Raw genomic sequence first — 19,250 nt, forward strand, 5'->3', positions numbered from 1 at the left:
TGATCACACTGTTTGCATTGGCTTTTCTCACTGCTTTCAGCCCGACGTGTCCTGACATCGAGTCAACCAGCACAACAAGGTATTTCTCACCCTTTGCGCCACTTATTCCCATGGGGCCAGCTACGTCCATACAAACCGAGCCCCACGGCACAGTACTCCTAATCTTCAATCCATCCGTGCGTCGTCCTCTTCGCCCTGCGTTGTATTTGTTGCACGGATTACAATCCCGCAGGACCGCACGAATCGTCCGGTCAGGGACCCAGAGTTCCAGCATCATTTTTTCGCGTAGGCAGTGGACCCGCGTGGCGTAGTGCTTCATGCACTGCCGACACGACTTGCCTCACGCTCTCATCTGGGACCACTTTTCCGCGAGGGGTCTTGTCCCATTTTTCTGCTCCTACAACTTTTATTCTTCTTTTCTGGACGTATCGATCAACTTCGTTATTACCTCTCCAATAAGCTCCTTCTTTCACATGAGATTTCTGGTGAACCACATCCGGACTCAAATTTAGCCGTAACTCGGCTATCTTTTTCCACACTTCATAGTGGGCCACTAGTTTTCCTTTCGCGCCCTCAAAGCCATTCTCTTCCCAAATGGCTAGATCGAATTTGAGAGCTTGCGCGCAATAATGACTGTCAGTTATAAGTCTTACGCGTCCAGCGTGATTTTTTTCCGCTTCTAACAGTCCTTCCAGCACTGCCGTGGCCTCTCCTGCTTGCGCGCTGCCGGGTGTCTTTCCTGTACGGCGGCAACGCTCCACTCCATTTTGCTTCAGAATAAAACCCCAGTGGGCATTCTGCTCTCCTTCCTTTTTTGACCCATCGGTGTAAAGAGTCCATTCATAGGGCTTCTCTTCATCCATAGTCAATCTTCTCCTGGTTGCTCGGCAAAAAATCTTCCATCCCTTTCGATGGCTTCTTTCATCCGCGTCGAGAGGCATCCCGCCTCTATCGACGGGTTTGATCCCACTATGTACTCAGTCCATTTCTGAGGCCACTTCTCTATGCCTCCTCCATACAATATTACACATGCTGGTCATGTCGTCTTGGAGAGTCTGGATTAGACCCCTCCTTTCCGGTTCCTTTCATAGGATTTCCAGGTTCGGGATCCGATCTCCTTCCACCGCTAGCCATCTTTTCAATGAATAGCAGTTTCTCTAGTTGTAGGGTCGAGCTGTCTCCTTTCGAAGCCTTTCCGTGCGCATTCGGAACAGGGTCGATTCAGCTCTTAGTTACTCAGCGGCGCCCTTTGCGTCGCCTCTACTCAGAACACCAATATGAGAACTTTTGCCTCGCTTATTGATGCTCTCAACGGCGGGATGCACTTCTTTCTCTTTTTCTTTTTTCCCCACCAGGTTTTCTACTGACAGGAAATTCTAACAAGGGTACATTCAATTGCAAATTCTAATTCAAACGTTATTGTAGCGAACAGGAAATGACGACTAATCATCAGCCCGAAGCCACTCAGCCTTTCAATTCTTGGGAACCTGTAAGTCACAGAGGGTCGCCAACAGTTAAGAATCATGAACCATACAAGCCTTAGAAGTGTAGTCTTCAACAGCAGGAAAAAAAAGAGAAAAGGGCGGAAAGAAGAAAAATCCTTTTGTGAGTTCAGCGGACAAAAATCTGTAATCCTCTGATGCGTCCGGGAACAAAAATCCTTGTAATCCACACAGGTGTCCGGGAACAAAAATTTTGTAATCCACACAGGTGTCCGGGAACAAAAAAAAATTGTAATCCACACGAGTGTCCGGAAACAAGAAAATTTGTAATCCACACAGGTGTCCGGGAACAAAAAAAAAAAAAAAAAAATTGTAATCCACACAGGTGTCCGGGAACAAAAAAATTGTAATCCACACAGGTGTCCGGGAACAAAAAAATTGTAATCCACACAGGTGTCCGGGAACAAAAAAAATTGTAATCCACACAGGTGTCCGGGAACAAAAATCTTGTAATCCACACAGGTGTCCGGGAACAAAAAAATTTGTAATCCACACAAGTGTCCGGAAACAAGAAAATTTGTAATCCACACAGGTGTCCGGGAACAAAAATTTGTAAGGGAGAAATGAAGGTTTATTATAAAGTTAAATTGAGCAAGAAAAAGGAAAAGGAAGAGGGGAGACAAGTCTTCTCTTTTTATCTTTCAAAATAAAAAGGCCTCTCTTCAGTCGGTCTCCAAATTGGTTGCCTTCTCTTTGGCCTTGGTTTTGGCATGAAATCTAAAACATTTGCAGGCTCCTCATCGACTGGTTCATCTTCTGTATTTATACCCAATATCCCTGCCCATGTACCGGCCCCTCTTTCTCTTGCAAGTTCTGCCGCATACTCTGCGTACACTACAAACATTACTTTCAGCACCCCATACAAGTACAAGCTGTGAAGGATCTCCTCCTTACTCATGCTTAAAGTAATGTGCTGAGGGGTCACGGTCACCGTTTACCATGACACAATACAGTTCTAATCCTCCCGTGCTATCAAGGTTCTTTTCTAGGAAACTCTATTCCTTAAAGAGACTGTACTTATGTCACTCAAGGCCGTTCTGACATTTATTTGTATCAGTGAGCGGAATTAAGACAGTTTCTGGGAAGAAAAAACTGAAAAACTCCACACAGGTTCGTTTTGGAGCTGTGAGCAAAACAAAAAAAACAAATGTTCTTCTATTGTCTCATTTTTATTTTTTTCTAAACTTTTACTCACAGGCGGCTCGGTGGCGCACTGGGTAGCACGTCCGCCTCACAGCTAGGAGGGTGCGGGTTCGATTCCACCTCCGGCCCTCCCTGTGTGGAGTTTGCATGTTCTCCCCGGGCCCGCGTGGGTTTTCTCCGGGCACTCCGGTTTCCTCCCACATTCCAAAAACATGCTTGGTAGGCCGATTGAAGACTCCAAATTGTCCCTACGTGTGAGTGTGAGTGCGATTGGTTGTCTGTCTCTGTGTGCCCTGCGATTGGCTGGCAACCAGTTCAGGGTGTCCCCCACCTACTGCCCGATGACGGCTGGGATAGGCTCCAGCACGCCCGCGACCCCCGTGGGGACTAAGCGGTTCAGAAAATGGATGGATGGACTTTTACTCACAACCCCCCTCCTACTCGTTGGGCGCCAAAATGTCAAACGCACCTCTCGGATTAAGGTGCCCCCGGCTTCCCAGTAACGGGTTTGTTTTAGCCGGGTTCGGAGATTTGTCCGTAATCTAACCACCCGAGTTAAATTAACTCCTCCGGAATCAATCTAATTTCTGTACGACGCCAATCCCTCTCAAGTCACCCGAAGCGCGTGCCGAGTAACTCAATTCGAGGCAGGACTTCGAAGTGACCGCATCGTATTGATGGCTCCCCGCTAATGTTTGAAGTTCTTATTCGTTACGGATATTTTTTAGATGTCTTTGTTAAGACCTCAGGGATTCGTTTGTATAGCGCACCCAAGCACTAGTTTTGCCAAAGTAAATGTTAATATGGGTCCGTTCCACTTGGTCGCTCATGCAGCGAGCCGACCAACTTTTTTATTCGAAAGAGAATCGAATTAATAAAAGTGTGACAATAATAGCATTTAAGAAGAAAATTAATGCACCCTATATGATTAATTCTAACTTCGTATACGCGGATCTAGCTCTTAACCGTCGGAGTTCTTCACCCCTCTTAATTGCTTTAAAAAAAAAAAAAACAACTTATTCTAAACCGGATAAAAATGTCGTGTTCTGTTTAGATTTGCCCAATAATTAATTTGGAAGGCAAGTCTATTTTTTGATCGTGTCCCGTTCAACTTTTGACGCGGCCCGACAATTTTAGGAACTGGGCCGCGCCCGACGGACAATCGAAATACTTTTATTCTCCTCCAACTCCAATGATTTATTTTAACCGTCGTCGTTATTTTATTTAGAAGAAGTAAATTTCCAACAATTCACTTTTAACGAAATCCACTCCTCCTTTAAATATTTACGAAAGTTATTTAATTCTCCAACTTCCTCGGAGTTACTTTTTCCGCGACCCGTCAAAAAGGGGAAGCGGGCCTGAGCCTTTCAAATAGTTAAATAACTTTCCGTTCTACACAAACCAATAATCTGATTTAAACACTTCCTTTAATTTATTCAAATGAAACAACTTTCGAACGGATCGAAATTCACTCGTGGCTCAAATAACTACGGAAGTTATTTAAGTCTCTAACTTGTTCGGAGTTCCTTTTTACGCGGCCCGTCTAAAAGGGGAAGCGGGCCTGAGCCTTCGGTTGCATATTCAGTACAAATCCGCGCACAACGAAGTAAGTAATATACAAAACACATCTATTGAAGAAACATGGAATAGAATTACAAATCTCAATTACTCCAGAAACTGAACAACTTCACTCACTGATACCCGTGTTAATAAAATCATTCAATCCCAGAACAATTCGATTGCAAAACACAGTTCATAAAAAAGGGAAGAGGTAAATACCAGTTTGCTATTTTTGGTGGAAGCAAAGTCGAGTGATCAGTTCGATCTTGCTTCTAAAATCCAAATTAGAGAAACAGGCTGGCCACGAGGAAGCCGGCGGCCCGATGACTATTCCCCCCTCTCGCTAAAATACATAAAAACGGTCATCCTCACCAATTTCTCGTTTAAAGTTGTCCAGTCCAATTTTTAGGAGTAAATCCAAGTTAATTTCAGTCCAGTGATCCTGCGTCTCACACAAAGATCTTTGGGACTTTGGAAAAAATCTTGAAACTCCTCCGGGCCTCTTCACGTATGAGAGCTCTTTTGGGGGGAAAAGCCCTGAAGCTGCTCCTGCAGGACCTTTTATAGACCTCTCCGTCCCCCCCCCCCTCCCCTTTCTTTTCTCCGGTACTTTCCCTATAGGGTAAGACTGCCCAGTTTTCCCACGCCTATAGAAGGGACTGGCCAGCTTTCTCACGCCTATAGAGGGAACTGGCCAGTTTTCCCACGCCCATAGAGGGAACTGGCCAGCCTCCCCACGCTTTGTTATCTGTGGCCTTCAGCCGCTGTTTCCGCCCTGACCACGCAGTACTTTCCACCAAATGCACAGCTAGGGGTAAAACCTTTCACTTCCCCTTTTCACCCTTGACCTACTTTCTTAAACAATTTATGTCACGCCACTATTCTCATAGTGACGGGTTTCTTGATCGAATTGACAAATAATATTGCTTAAAGCGGTTACAGAATACATTTTTAGCCAAGCAAAGAAATAAAAATAAAAATCACATTTGTGCTTCTCCAAACAATTTATGTCACGCCACTATTCTCAGTGACGGGTCTCTTGATCGAATTGACAAATAATATTGCTTAAAGCGGTTACAGAATACATTTTTAGCCAAGCAAAGAAATAAAAATAAAAATCACATTTGTGCTTCTCCAAACAATTTATGTCACGCCACTATTCTCAGTGACGGGTCTCTTGATTGAATTGACAAATAATATTGCTTAAAGCGGTTACAGAATACATTTTTAGCCAAGCAAAGAAATAAAAATAAAAATCACATTTGTGCTTCCATGCGTGACTCACACTCTGACACCGTGTTCCTTTTTTATATCCATTTTAACCGGTTTAGCTTATTCCGGCCCCTCTATTGGTCTCCCGTTTTGGTCTGGCGCCATCTTTTGGACAAATTTGGAATTTCAGCTCTGCCAATTTATTCCTGTGAACAATCCATATTCTACCATTTGGACCATCTCTACCCCCATGTTACACGACATCTGGTCACACCAGATTCATTTTTCTTAGAAGACCCATCAACAAAAACCACATGACCATCTGGCAGAGGCGTATCTTCCAAATCAGGCCGAGCCTTTGCAATTTGTTGGGCAGCATCGACACAATCATGGAATTCGCCGTCGTCAGGAAGGGGAATGAGAGTGGGAGGATTGAGTGTCTCGCATCTTTCAACGGTCAGGTGCGGCTGAGACAGCAACGTAGCCATGCAGGAAAGATGACGTGCAGGCGACAGAAAAGTCACTCACTCACTCACTCACTCACTCACTCACTCACTCACTCACTCACTCACTCACTCACTCACTCACTCACTCACTCAATCAACCACACAGGTGTTAACTAATTCGCAATTGCATTGCAAGCAATTTAAACTCTAATGGAATATGTGGATGTCAATATCCGTTTCATCAAATTCCAATCCAACTTTACTTTCGTATAAAGCACAGGTGTCAAATTGTGCTTCATATTCATGTGCCATTACTCGAATTGCAAATTATCTTCACTTTTAGTAATATGTTACATTTCAAATATTAGACCCGTTTTTACTTGTCTGATTTGAAAGCGAGGTACTCGTCAGCTTGTTCTGCAGCTCGCACAATATGAGGCGCTCACACATCTACTCGGGTATGACAGTCATACCGGGCCTCCAAAAGAAGCCATGACTAAACCGCGGCCCGCGAACAAATGAGTTTGACACCCCTGGCACAAGGGATAGCCTTCTCATTGATCAATCGCGTATCTTAAATCATGCTTTTCCTCCTTTGAAGCGACTATGTACTTCAAACCCAAACGGCACCATTTTATAGGGAAAAAAATTGTCGAATTTATTCGTTGTCGTCATAATACTGGTCGCAAATTTGCATGTAGAGCATTTTTGAGTTGTTGATCATAGACATCAGTTGAACACTCTTTCTGGTCTGTGTCTAAAGTCTTCAAACAACTTATCTTGTTTTTGTTTAGTCCGGCCAATGTCTGTGTAACTTGCTCTACGTTGAAATTTTATTTTTATCCTGCAATAGTTGGTCAATTTGTATTTGTAATGGCACCCCGTTATATTCCAATGGACGGCCCTGGAGATCAAAAGGACTCCAGGTGCCTTTAACGCTTGCCCAATGTTTGGTTAAGGATGCCATGAAAACCTGTTGTACTTCATCACCTCTCAAATTATAGGAAGCAATGAGTTGTTTAATTTGGGGTACAAAGACGGAAAGGATGGTTCGCTTTGCCGTGCCACAACATCTGCCTTTGTAATTTGATCATTTTTCTCATCTTCACTCATCACATTCTCAGCTGCGGTTCTTAAGCGAGCTCGCGCTGACACTGTGTCATCATCTTCCTGTCTGTGCAACAGCAAGTTCTTTTTTATCTTTTCTTCGTCTTCCTTATCTTTCAATTTCCCTCACATCTGGGAAAATGAGAATGTAATTTTGCTTTTTAATTTTTAATTTTAAGTCTTGCAAAATTTCTATATCCTTACTGCACCGAGATAAACTGTTAAACATATCTTAAAAAATAAACAAACAAAAACAATCTATGCTCTTCAAAATGGGACCCAAATGTCAGATTACAAATCAAACCTCCTCCTTCACTCTCACATTTTTTGATAGAACAGTCTACTTAGCTAGACACCGTCATATCATACTAAATAATGGCCTGGAAATTAAATATAATGTTGTTGCTGTGGTCCCTCAAAACATGTGACTAGAATTTGGACAATTACTAACCCCCATCAATCGACAAATTATCTCCTCACTAAAGTCCCAGCCTGTTAACCTATCTGCATCAAGAAGACATTTGCAATGCAGGGGATAAGAGAATAACAAGGAACACCTTAACAATAAACAAAATAAACCCAAACCACAATCAAAACCAAATAAACTAGGCCCATGACCTATGTAGACCAACAACGTGCAGAGAGGGGGTCAGTACTCCAAATATTTCCCCATTAAAATTTAAGCCTTTTTGTGTAGAGCACCATTGATTTCTAATCATTGACCTAATTTTATCCTTAATTCAATCCCAATCACGAATGCCCACTACTTAATACTTGGTGTTCTTTTGATAAAAAGTGCCCCCCTTGCAATGTTGTTTTTCACTCTAAGTGATCCAAATCTTTGACTTGTCCTTACATGTGTCCTTGTATAGTCTTATGTCATAACGAATCAATAATTTAATTTTATCCAATACTACAATGTATGTTCTCTCCTACTCTCACATTTTTATGAGGGCTGGGCACTCTCCTCGTTGGACGAGTTTCTGACCACAACCCTCAGATTATTCTATCATTTCTAATTTTTACATTTAACAATGCAAATCTGATAAACCATTGTCTAGCACACCGCTTTCGTGCACCAATTTAACGCAATTCCATCCTTTATAACGAACTGCTACACAAAGACAAACATACACAGAAACGAACACACGGGCCCACAACATAGACATGACAATCTTCCCAGCTGATAACAAGGGTGGGGGGAGCAACTGAAGTGCGGAGAGCCTCGCCACCGCCACGTCACATAATGCAATCCCCTCTGTCCAAAATATGCATTTGTCAAGATATTTTATATTGTCGGTGCCGACCCCTTGCATTTCAATTCATGTCGGGGTAGCGGCTTTTGTTTGCTATTTGATTTTCCCATGGTTTATTTCTCTAAATTTTGGAGTTGGCAATTCGAATGGCACCTACAGTGTCCTAAAGCCAACTTTATTCACCGGACAGTGGTAAAATATTCAATGAGTGGTAAGTCTCCTTTCCTCTGCTTTTACACAAAACCACTGTTTACATAAAGGAGAGCTCAAATGAGATCACTCTCAGTCAAACCATACACACACACACACACACACAATGCGCATCCTTATCGTCTCACAGGCAAGCAGGGGAGTCCGCCCTCCCGTGGATCTTTACAAAATCTAAACTCTTTAACCTTCCTATTGTGTAAGAAAAAACTTATTTTTGCCTTTTTCTCAAAGTAGATATAAAACCTATCTTTTCATGGATAAAGAAGCCAAACCAGCTAAACAAGAGTTAAAAAAAAAAAAAAACACCCTAGATGGCAGCAGAAAGCTAACACATTAGGAAGGTTAACTAGGAGGCCCCACGACACCTCAGCGGAATTTAACTGCTCCAAATTACCTGTACTTCTTTAGAAAACAGATGGGTCCGCTCTCCCATGGAATTTAACTGACTCATCAGTCAGGGGACTCCATCATCCCAGCGGAATTTAACTGTTTCTAATTGCACTTGATAGGGTCTAGAATTGTCAAGGTTTTAAGTGACCTCTTGTCACTGCACTTTCATTACTTTCAACAGAATCAAGATTCGTACTCACAGTCTGCTGGGCCTTCTCCTCGGATGATCTCGTCAACCACTCCGGCGTCCAACCGACTGATCGAGACAGCCCCGTGAAAAGGGTTTCTCTATCTATATGCCTTGGCCAAGGACTTGTCCTGCGTCGAAAAGTCGGCCGGAACCCCGAAATAGGTCTTTTGAGATCCCGGACGAGCCCCCAAAAATCTGTTAGGTTCAGAATCAGCAAAAGGATCAGCAGACAAAACCAGTGAGGCAGAATGTTGAGTCTTTTCTCGCGAGGAGTGCATTCAGACTTACATCAATCCAACTACACTAAAGGTCTTGTTTACACTCCTCTCTTTTTATTCAGGAATGCCCTACCTACAATGTGAGACTAGCCCCTGATAGGTGGAGGGAAAGCGTGGGCTTTGTCTCATGAGAGAAGAAACGAGATTCTATGTGAAACTAGAAGTCGCAGACAGGATCCCATGAGAAACGAAAAGTGTGCAAGGATAAAATGTTATGGGAAACAAAGTAGTCATGTGAAAAGAGTGCATAGACAAAATGACATGTGCAGACATCAACAACTTTCTTGGATTCCCAGATGTGTAGAAGGTCAGGAAGCTCCAGACAGCATCGTTTGACTTGTTGTGGACTGGGTGATGTCTGCAAGAAGAAACAGCAAGCATTCTGCGCAATAACTTTATTAATAAGTACTCATTAGGGAACGTATGATAACATATATATACAATTTATCTAACACAGAATATTGAGTCTTTTCTCACGAGGAGTGCATTCAGACTTACAGCAATCCGACTACACTAAAATATGTTTTACACTCCTCGCTCTTTTTATTTGGAATGCCCTACCCACAGTGTGAGACGATTAGCCCTTAAGGGGGGGGGGGGGGGGGGAAGAGATTGTGGCTTCGTCTCGTAAGAAAAGAAACAAAAAGTAACGCACAAAGTGTTGCGTGCAGATATGGCTATATCAGCAAAACAGTTTAAGCGATATTCCGAGAGATAAAAAGAGAAAGTGACGTTCTTTAAGGAAGATCAGAAGGTTCATGACGCATTGTTTGACGTGTTGTTTTCACGATCTGTTCTGGTGGACGCTGAGCTGTCAGCAGCATCTTGTTTGACACAACCGTCATCTCGCCCCTGACCCAGCCGTAATCCTTCTGTTCTGTTGTACAAGATAAGAATAAGCAAGGCAAAGCAGCAAGCATACTGAACACTAATATTGTGAATAAGTACTCATTAGAGAACGCATGATAACATATATATACAATTTTTTCTAACAGGCAGGGCCAGCTCATCGCGTTCAAAGACTGTTGCGGCTCTGGCGTAATACGAAAGCGCCTGGGCGTCTGTGACATATCTGGAACACTGACCGACCCTGGCCGCCGCTTTGCGCAGCAGCTCACCGTACTGGGCACATGTCACCCTCACGCCGGTGCGGTTGTGCTGTGCCAGATACGTTTTGGCCACGATGTAAATGCGTTGTTCCAGGGCCAGCTGATCTTTGCGGGCGCGCACTGTCCGACAGTACGCCACCTTTTCGCAAGACCCCCGGCCACTGTACTGCATGTACTCACCCTGGGTCTTGGCCGTGTAAAAAGAGCTGCGCAGGGCGATATCCAGAGCGGTGCGCACTGTGGCCCTGGGCCTCACTCGGGCAGTCTCGTATGCTATGCTGAGAATGTTCCACGGGAACAAGTGGCCGCATATATCCACCTCCATTTTTTCGAACCGGTTTACGATGTTATTATGAACATCCATAGTAACACCACAGGTTTTGATTGAGGGCGTTGAATGTGGGATTGCATGGGTGTGTAACATGGAGGAGGACTTAGGCAAACTACCTGTGGTGAGACTTAAGGAGATGTGCAGGGCCCGCAACCTCACCGTATCGGGCAATAAGGACACGCTGGTGCAGCGTCTTAAGGGCAACCATAATCAGACCAAACTGCACATTCTCAATAACACTCTGATGCCTCGGGTCGTGAGGCCCGCAGTGAGGATGCAGGCCCAGGATATCGCACCCAATGTGCCTGGCATGCCCGGAGTCACTTACGATCCAGCCACGGGTCTGTGCACCATGGTAAACCCGCACCCAGACAAGACGCTGCTTGCTCATAGGCTTATAGTGATCGGTGTGTATTCTAATGGGGATGTGCTGCCCCTAGACCGTGGGGCAGTGGAGATGTGCAAGGAGCTGGGCATGCCTTACGACTGGACCATGGTCGTCTAGGGCCTGACAGACCGGTGCACAAAGCCATCCTCGGCCAACTGGGTCAGCACCTTGCCAGCCACAATCTTCTCCAGGTCCCTCTTGGACACGCCCTTTGTGTTAACCTCTGAGTGGCTGTACTTGGTACCCACCGTGAGGGTCATGGTGTTGTTGCTGTACGTAAAGGCAAAGGGGCCCAGCTTGTCACGGTGCATGTCCACCAGCTCCTTGAGCATGCTCTTGTTGTCAATGAGACCGTCCAGTCTCATGGGCACCAAGCCATACGCATACTTGAGAAATCGGTAGCAGGCTATATGGCCTGAACACTTGATGCCCGTAACACTGTCCATGGCCACCGAAATGGCACCCACCACAGCCTCAAACGTGTCTTCAAGCAAACGACGCTGCTCCTGATATGTGAGCGGGCCCGTGCCCGTGTGAGTTACGATCCACTTGAGGAAGCCCATCTTGTGCGCCACAGTGCTCATGGTGGTACCGGATTGATACGTGATGGCTAGGTGGGACACGATGCGCGCGATAGTTACAGGTGGCTCACGTGCCAGCTTGGGGAACCTCTCAAGGTAGTACTGGGTCATGACGCTGGCGATGATGGTGTCGCCCAGTTTCTCGTACCACTCGTAGTTGTAGACCGGGTCCACCTTGGAGTGGGTGAAGGCGCTTTTGAATGTCCAGGCATTGGATTTGTACATGGACAGGGCAAAGCTCTTGTCCATCTGGCAACAGTGCACCAGTATAAAGTCTACAACGAAATTCTTAAACATGTCTCCTGAGGTAGCTCTCTATGTCACCCACTGCTACCGTGTAGTCAAAGTCAAAGTCAAAGTCAAAGTCAGCTTTATTGTCAATTTCTCCACATGCCAAAGACACACAAAGAAACCGAAATTTCGTTCCCCCCTATCCCACGGTGACAAGACATGGCTCACAACAGACAAACAAGTAACAAGTATAACAAAAGCGTGCTGAATAAATAATGAATAAATAACACAACAATAAATAAATAAATAAGAGGAGCAGAAAAAAAAGGAGCAAGTGCGCGTACAGCAGACATTCCCGAAAATAGCGCAACAGTGCCACACGCTACGCAGAAGGGGGTAGCGAGTTCAGGGCCCTAACAGCTTGGGGAAAGAAGCTGTTGGCAAGTCTGGTGGTGCGGGAGCGCAGGCTCCTGTACCTCTTCCCAGAGGGCAGAAGGTCAAACAAAGAGTGAGCCGGGTGACTCACATCTCTGGCAATCGAGGTTGCCTTGCGGGCGAGATGGGAGGTGTAAATGTCCTTCAGGGAGGGGAGCGAAGCACCAATAATCTTACCAGCCGTATTCACTATGCGCTGCAGGGCCTTCAAGTTCTGTTCAGTGCAGTTACCACCCCAGACAGCGATGCAACTGGTGATGACGCTCTCAATAGTGCCACGGTAAAATGTAGACAGGACTGCCTGAGGAGCACATGCACGCCTGAGCTTCCGCAGAAAGTACAGGCGGCGCTGAGCTTTCTTTGCCAGTGACGAGGTGTTTTCGGACCAGGAGAGGTCCGCACTGATGTGCACCCCCAGGAACTTGGTGCAGCTCACCCTCTCCACCACAGCACCGTCGATGATCAGCGGCAGGTGTGTTGTGTGACCCTTCCGGAAGTCAACAATGATTTCCTTGGTCTTATTAACGTTCAGCAGTAGGTTGTTGTCCCTGCACCACGTGGTCAGAAGGTCAACCTCCGACCTGTACCGAGTCTCGTCGCCCTTTGTGATGAGACCCACCAGAGTCGTGTCGTCAGCAAACTTCACTATGCGGTTGTCGCTGTAGGTCGCAGTGCAGTCCTGCGTCAGCAGGGTGAAGAGTAATGGACTGAGCACGCAGCCCTGGGGGGCCCCCGTGCTCAGCGTGATGCTGGCGGAGATTTTGTCGCCAACACGCACCACCTGAGGCCTCTGACAGAGGAAGTCCAGTATCCAGTTGCAGAGGGAGGTACTGAGGCCCAGCTCGTCGAGTTTGCAGATGAGTCGCTGCGGCACAATGGTGTTGAAGGCAGAGCTGAAGTCCACAAACAGCAACCTCACATATGAGTCCTTTCTCTCCAGATGGGTGAGGGCCGAGTGGAGGGCAGAGCAGATGGCATCCTCAGAGGACCGCTTGGCACGGTACGCAAACTGGAAAGGGTCAATGGTGGGGGGGAGAACGGACTTGATGTGCTCCATGACCAGCCGCTCAATTACACTACACTTAGTTTTATGCCCTGCTCCTTACACAGTCGCGTCTTGAGCTCGTCTCTGTACCTCTGCTCTACAAACTTGTGCTTGTCGGGTCCGCACGTGGCTGTAGTGCTGTCGGCCGTTGTACTCTACGGCCAGTTTGAGCGCCCCGTTGTAGCAGTCGAGTTCCAAGTAGTGACCCGTTACCGGGTTTTTAATGCATCTGCTTTTTGCAAATCTTTTGCCTGTGATGGCTTCTATAGCCCGATGGCACTCCTCCTCCCCGCGGGAACTACGTCCGACAACCTCCTTGTGCAATAGTGTATTGTACATGCATTTGGCCAACTCTAGCCAGCTAAAGACATCCATTTTAATAGCAATACACCATGTCACACAGTGTAAACATCGTAACCACATCCAGCCTCACCCATATCATAACAGTGTCCATCCTGTGCAGGCCCCATAGGCTCACGTGATAAACAATGTATTTCAGTAAGAGACAACGGTGTACATATTTTATTGACTGCGCCCATTCAATATCTCACCGATACATTGTATAGCCATACTCAAGACAGTCTCTGTGTCCGTCCTGTGCACGTGATAGCCGTATCTTTTCACGAGCATGGCCAGCTCGGTCACAGACCTCTTGATGCGGTCGCGACGCGCTCTCTCATTGTAATTGTGTTTAACCCGCTCTCGTGGGTTTCTGGGACGCATCCTGTGTGGCTCCGCTACAGGCTCTTCGCAAGCCGTCGGCTGTTGTTTAGAAGATGGGTCCATGAGGCGCTTGGTTACATAATCCTCGCTCCACATGATCTTGTGGGTGGCACAACGGGTGTGCTCTTCTGAGGTGGTACACACACAGTTCAACACCCCGGAGTATTTCTTACATTGTTTGCAATCGCAGCTATCCATGGTTGCTGTGTGTTTGGATGCTGTAAAGTCAGGAAAAACAAATTTGTCTTTTTGAATGGCCCACTCTGCCCTAGTTTCATGACCATCATAGCAGTTATGTCTTGGATGGGTTTGAATGCCACATGGTGCCAGTTTGTAGAATGCATGGAGCGATATTGGTGGGGCCAGTGGCCATACGGCCTGCACTCCCAAGTGGGCCGAGCGGTGGTGTCCCCCCCATCCACCCATTGCACCGGCCGGGGCATTGTGTTCTCTGTATCAGTGGGCGACAGTTCCGGTAACTGGATGGAGCACCCCGTGCTATACACCGGTGGCCACTACTGCAACGACAAAGACATGCACAGGACACCCCTGGACTGCGTGCAGGACATCCTGGGGGTGTGTGACATGTCGTCCGTGTGTCTACCGTGCCCACCGGGGCCAGGCTACGCCTTTTCCCCCATGTCCCTAGTTGTCACACATAAGGGGCTTCTTGATGTTACTGTGCCCACTAAGGATCCCCCGGCCGTCTTTGGTGGGGTTGGCCAGGGCTGTATCATGGTGCACGACCTCATGTGCCAGGATCACGGCTACATACTAGACGTGGCATCGGATAGCGGTGTGCTGTACAGGGTGCTGTACACATCCCAGGCCTTTACTACGGCCGATGGCAACTTTCAACACACCAACCTGCACACCCTCATTATGTACCTGGTCGCCATGACTGGCAAATCACTGATCTATCCCACGGTGGCTGTCCTCACAGTGGGCGATCACTGCATTCTAATGGATACGTGGCACATGCTTGTGAACAGGATGGGCCGTCGCTGGTGGGGACTGGCCGACCGGGAAAGGATCCTAGGCATCTTGAGGTCGCGACCCATAAAGAGTGCGCTCGTGGGAGAGTATTGCGGCCACATGGATGGGGGTGTATTTAGCGTGCACACCCTCGATGGGGACGCCCTGTACAGTATGCACATTCATGTGGTGGGAAACCGCTATTGCTTCAGAGGCGGCACAGTCTTTCAGGATCCCGTGCAGGCCGTAACCGAGCTCACGGCCGGACGCCGGCTCGTACAGCGTCGCTTGCGCCGTGGCGCGCGTCATGGCAGGTACGCCAGGAACCGCGTCAGCGACATGCTCGAGGCCGTGCAAGACACGATAGCGCACCTGGGTGTTTACTGGAGCTCCACGCGGCCCTCGTCCGGACGCGTGGTGTTTTGGGACCGGTCCGACTACAACACCCGAGGATATCTGATGACCACGATGCTGCAGGCACGCAGCACAAGATTGTCTTTACAAGTGAGTGCCACTTTAAGCTGGTGATGGCCGCTTCCCTTAAGGTGGTGATGCGCAGCCGTAGCCTGGAGAAGATCATGGGCTGGTTGGACATCAGTCTAAATCGATGAAGGCCCTAGCGTAACGAAGCACATCCAGCTTCGTGTAGCCAGGCGGGAGCTCTATGTCACCGAGGGCGGCCGCGTCGAACCGCCCTCCCTTGGTGACGTAATAGCCCCATAATGCGCACAGCATATTCTTGTACCTGACATGCGTGAAGGCTGCGTCTATGGCCCGGATGGCCTCGTTTTTGTTGATAAGACTCTCATCGGGCAGCGCCAGCACCATTTCATCAAAGGCTGCGTGGAAGGCTGCCATGTGTGCTACTGACTCGGCGCCCGTCCTGGGCTGCTCGTGGAAAACGGCGGTACGTGCATAGATGTCGAACTCGGAACGGTAATCCTGGTCGGTCATTTTTTCGCACTCTGCAAAAGAAAGATTTGAACGGCCCGCGTCCGAAGAACCGAAGCCCCGTCAGACACCATGTTCGGAAAGTTTACCGTAGTGACTGACCGCAATACGGCCGACCTGGTCCTAGAGACCAAGGTGACACCCGAGTTTGTAAGCGCTATCGTCTCTATGATACCCAAAACCAAAGTCAAATTGTATTGCAGTGATGTGAACCTACTGTGCTTTGTCATGTGCTGGTACGCCCTCAAGGGCAACGTCAACCTGTGTCCGTGGCGTGCCCTAACCATGGCTCGTCTGCAGCATCCGCCTGGAATAACTGACGCAAAGTCTGTTGAGACTGTGTTTGCTGCTTTTGGCCACAGGCCTACGGTCCAACCCAAGGTGCTGGGCGCAGGTTGGCTACCGTCGGACACATGCGCGTGGAACGCACCGGTACTCATGGCTCAGGCACCCCTCATGCGCTTGAGCCTCCACAATGTCGGCACACTCTTCAGCACCTACAATGTAGCCATGAAGCGTTGGGGTGCCACCTGCACGCTGGTTATCAGCAAAGAGGTGGCGCACATTCACAACACCAACGTGGGCTGTGCGTTTGTGGTGACTGGCCTTACCAACGGCGCTGAGGGCACCACGGTGCTGTTTGGAGAACTACTAGACGACAACAGATTTGAAGTGTCGGACTGTGTCATAGTCGACAGCTACATGTGGCTCAATGGACGTACGTCTCATTTTGATCGCACTAAGGTGCTGCAGCTCAAGCTGCAGACCCTGTGCTTTAACGGCGCATGCCAACTATCGGTCGCTGCCGTACCCATATACACGATGGCCAGCTTTCACGGCATGTGGTCGAACGAGCAGAACACATGCAGTGGCGTGGTGTTCATACCCTCACGAACCACCGCACCGGTCATGCTGTGGGAGCCCAAGCCCCTGCTGCACCTGCTGTGTGCCAATGGCACTCTGTATGCCACAGGCAGCACTAGGACAATAGGGCCCCTGCTGGGCGTAACGCCCGGTCTGCGCGGCGTGGCGCTGTGCGCCCTGTGCACCGAGGGGTGGAGGTTTGTGCGGGCCACACCCCTCAAACTGTATCCGGACTCAGTTTCTGATGTGAATCTAGTGGCCGGCACACCGCATGTGTCGGCGGACCAGCTGCGCACCATCATAGAGGCAAAGTAGACTGGCGACGCTTAGGGCGCTACTACCACAGGCCTGTGGGTCTGCAGATAGTGGTCCATGTCGTACCGTTTGCTGTGTATCACGGTTACGTAGCTGGAGGCGGAGGGAGCCAGGGTGAGCCCGGCGTTGACGGCCTCGTCGATCCTGTAGGCGAGCTGCATGTTTGTGCTGTCGCAGTTGCCTGGCCGTATAGGCTGGGTGCCCTTGAACCACACCTTGTTGCCATTGATGTAAACGGGCCTGTGCACCGTTACATCGGCCGGGGGCGTTGGGTGGGTAGCCGTGACTACCAGCCCGATCTTGCTCTTGTCGGCCAGCTTTACCTCGGGCAGAAAGATTGAAAAGTCCAACATATATGCGTCGACAGCTGTACACCGGCCCAGCTCGATCTTGCTACAGTCTTTGTATCCTCTATACTTCAGATGGATGTCTTCACCAACCTCTATCACATCCTTGGTTGCAACCCGGGGTGTTAGAACGGTGATGTCGAACTGAGAGTACATGTTTTTGAAGTGTGCAAAAAAATCTGAATCTAAGCGTATGGCTGCGAGACAGCATATGTAGCCATGGCTACAGCAAGTGATTCCTGGGTCAGGAGACCCACCAGGCCAGTGGCTATCATCCCGCTCATGTGCCATTACACCGGGAAGCCCTTAAAAGAGTGCACGTGTTCACAGTGCTGCGATGACTGGCTGGAAGCCCGACGGCCCTCGAGACGCCGGAGACGGGGGCCAATGCCACGCGGAGTGGTGTACGAGACGGACACAGAGGACCTGTTCTCAGACTCTTAGCTGTCTCACGATGAGCACACTGTACGGCGTTTGCAACTCAGGACCGTGTCCCGGAGGACAGCCACCTGTTGCATATAAACCGATTAATGGCAATGTAATGTACATGTGGCTATGACAATAAAGATTTATTCAACACCCATCGGCATCCATCCATATGTTGATATCAGTTGGGCATTGCATGCATTTGGGTATATATTGTGACATGACGTTGCTGTAACACATTATGTCTAAACCTTTTTAAGGACACTGCTGTCATGCGGTTGCGTTTATTTTTCCGGTTTTCTGTCTCGTCGGTGTCGTGACTTTACTTCCTGTTTTATTTTGTCATCCCTTCCGTTTCAGTTCGTGTTTCCTTCCTCGGTGTTTGGTTGTCTTGTCTTCCCCGATCCCGATTGTGGCACCGGCGTGATTGGCGCTAATTGTCAGCACCTGCCTCCCAGCCCTTTTGTGTGTATTTAGTCCGCGTCTTCCCCTTGTCTTGTGCCAGTGTGTCTTGCCTCGTCCCGACCACCAGCGATTCTTTGACGTCCGAGCTCTCAGTAAGATTCCTCCTTTTTGTCTCGCCACAGAGCGACGCTTTTTGTTAGTGCCTTGATCCCCATAGCCTTTTTGTCTCGCCACAGAGCGACGCTTTTTGTTAGTGCCTTGATCCCCATAGCCTTTTTGTCTCGCCCCAGTGCGACGCTTTTGTTTGAACTTTTTGCCACGTGTTCCCCTCGCAAGAGGCGTTTTGAGTTGTACTTTTGATCAGTGTGTGCTGGAATAAATCAGAGAAAGAAACGACTCTGCATCCGAGTCCTCCGCCTTGTTCCCTGCCTGACAACTGCGTAACATCAGTCTACTCCTATACTCGGGGTATCTGATGGCAAACCGAGACACCCGGGCCCTGTGCTGCCGAGTGACCTCTTTTGCCAGTGTGTCCCTGAAGGTATCTGCCAGTATGGGGCTCACATTATGTAGGTACTTAAAGTCCATAGCGACACCAGCTGCACCCAGTGTGTTGAGGCATTCTACCATTGCATTTTGCAATCGTGCTACTGAAGACAGGAAGGCATGGTAGGTTAGCCTGTGCTGGCTGCGCAAGGTAAGAGGGATCTGGTCCACTCTGCCAATAAGCTGTTGTTCCAAGTTGCTCAGGATTGTGGACACCCCGGGCATGTCTACCTCTTCAAAGTGGGCGGCCAACGCGACAGCGTCTTCGTTGGGATCCGGGTGCA

Source organism: Syngnathus scovelli, chromosome 10 (assembly GCF_024217435.2).
Source record: "Syngnathus scovelli strain Florida chromosome 10, RoL_Ssco_1.2, whole genome shotgun sequence".
Classification (NCBI taxonomy): Eukaryota; Metazoa; Chordata; class Actinopteri; order Syngnathiformes; family Syngnathidae; genus Syngnathus; species Syngnathus scovelli.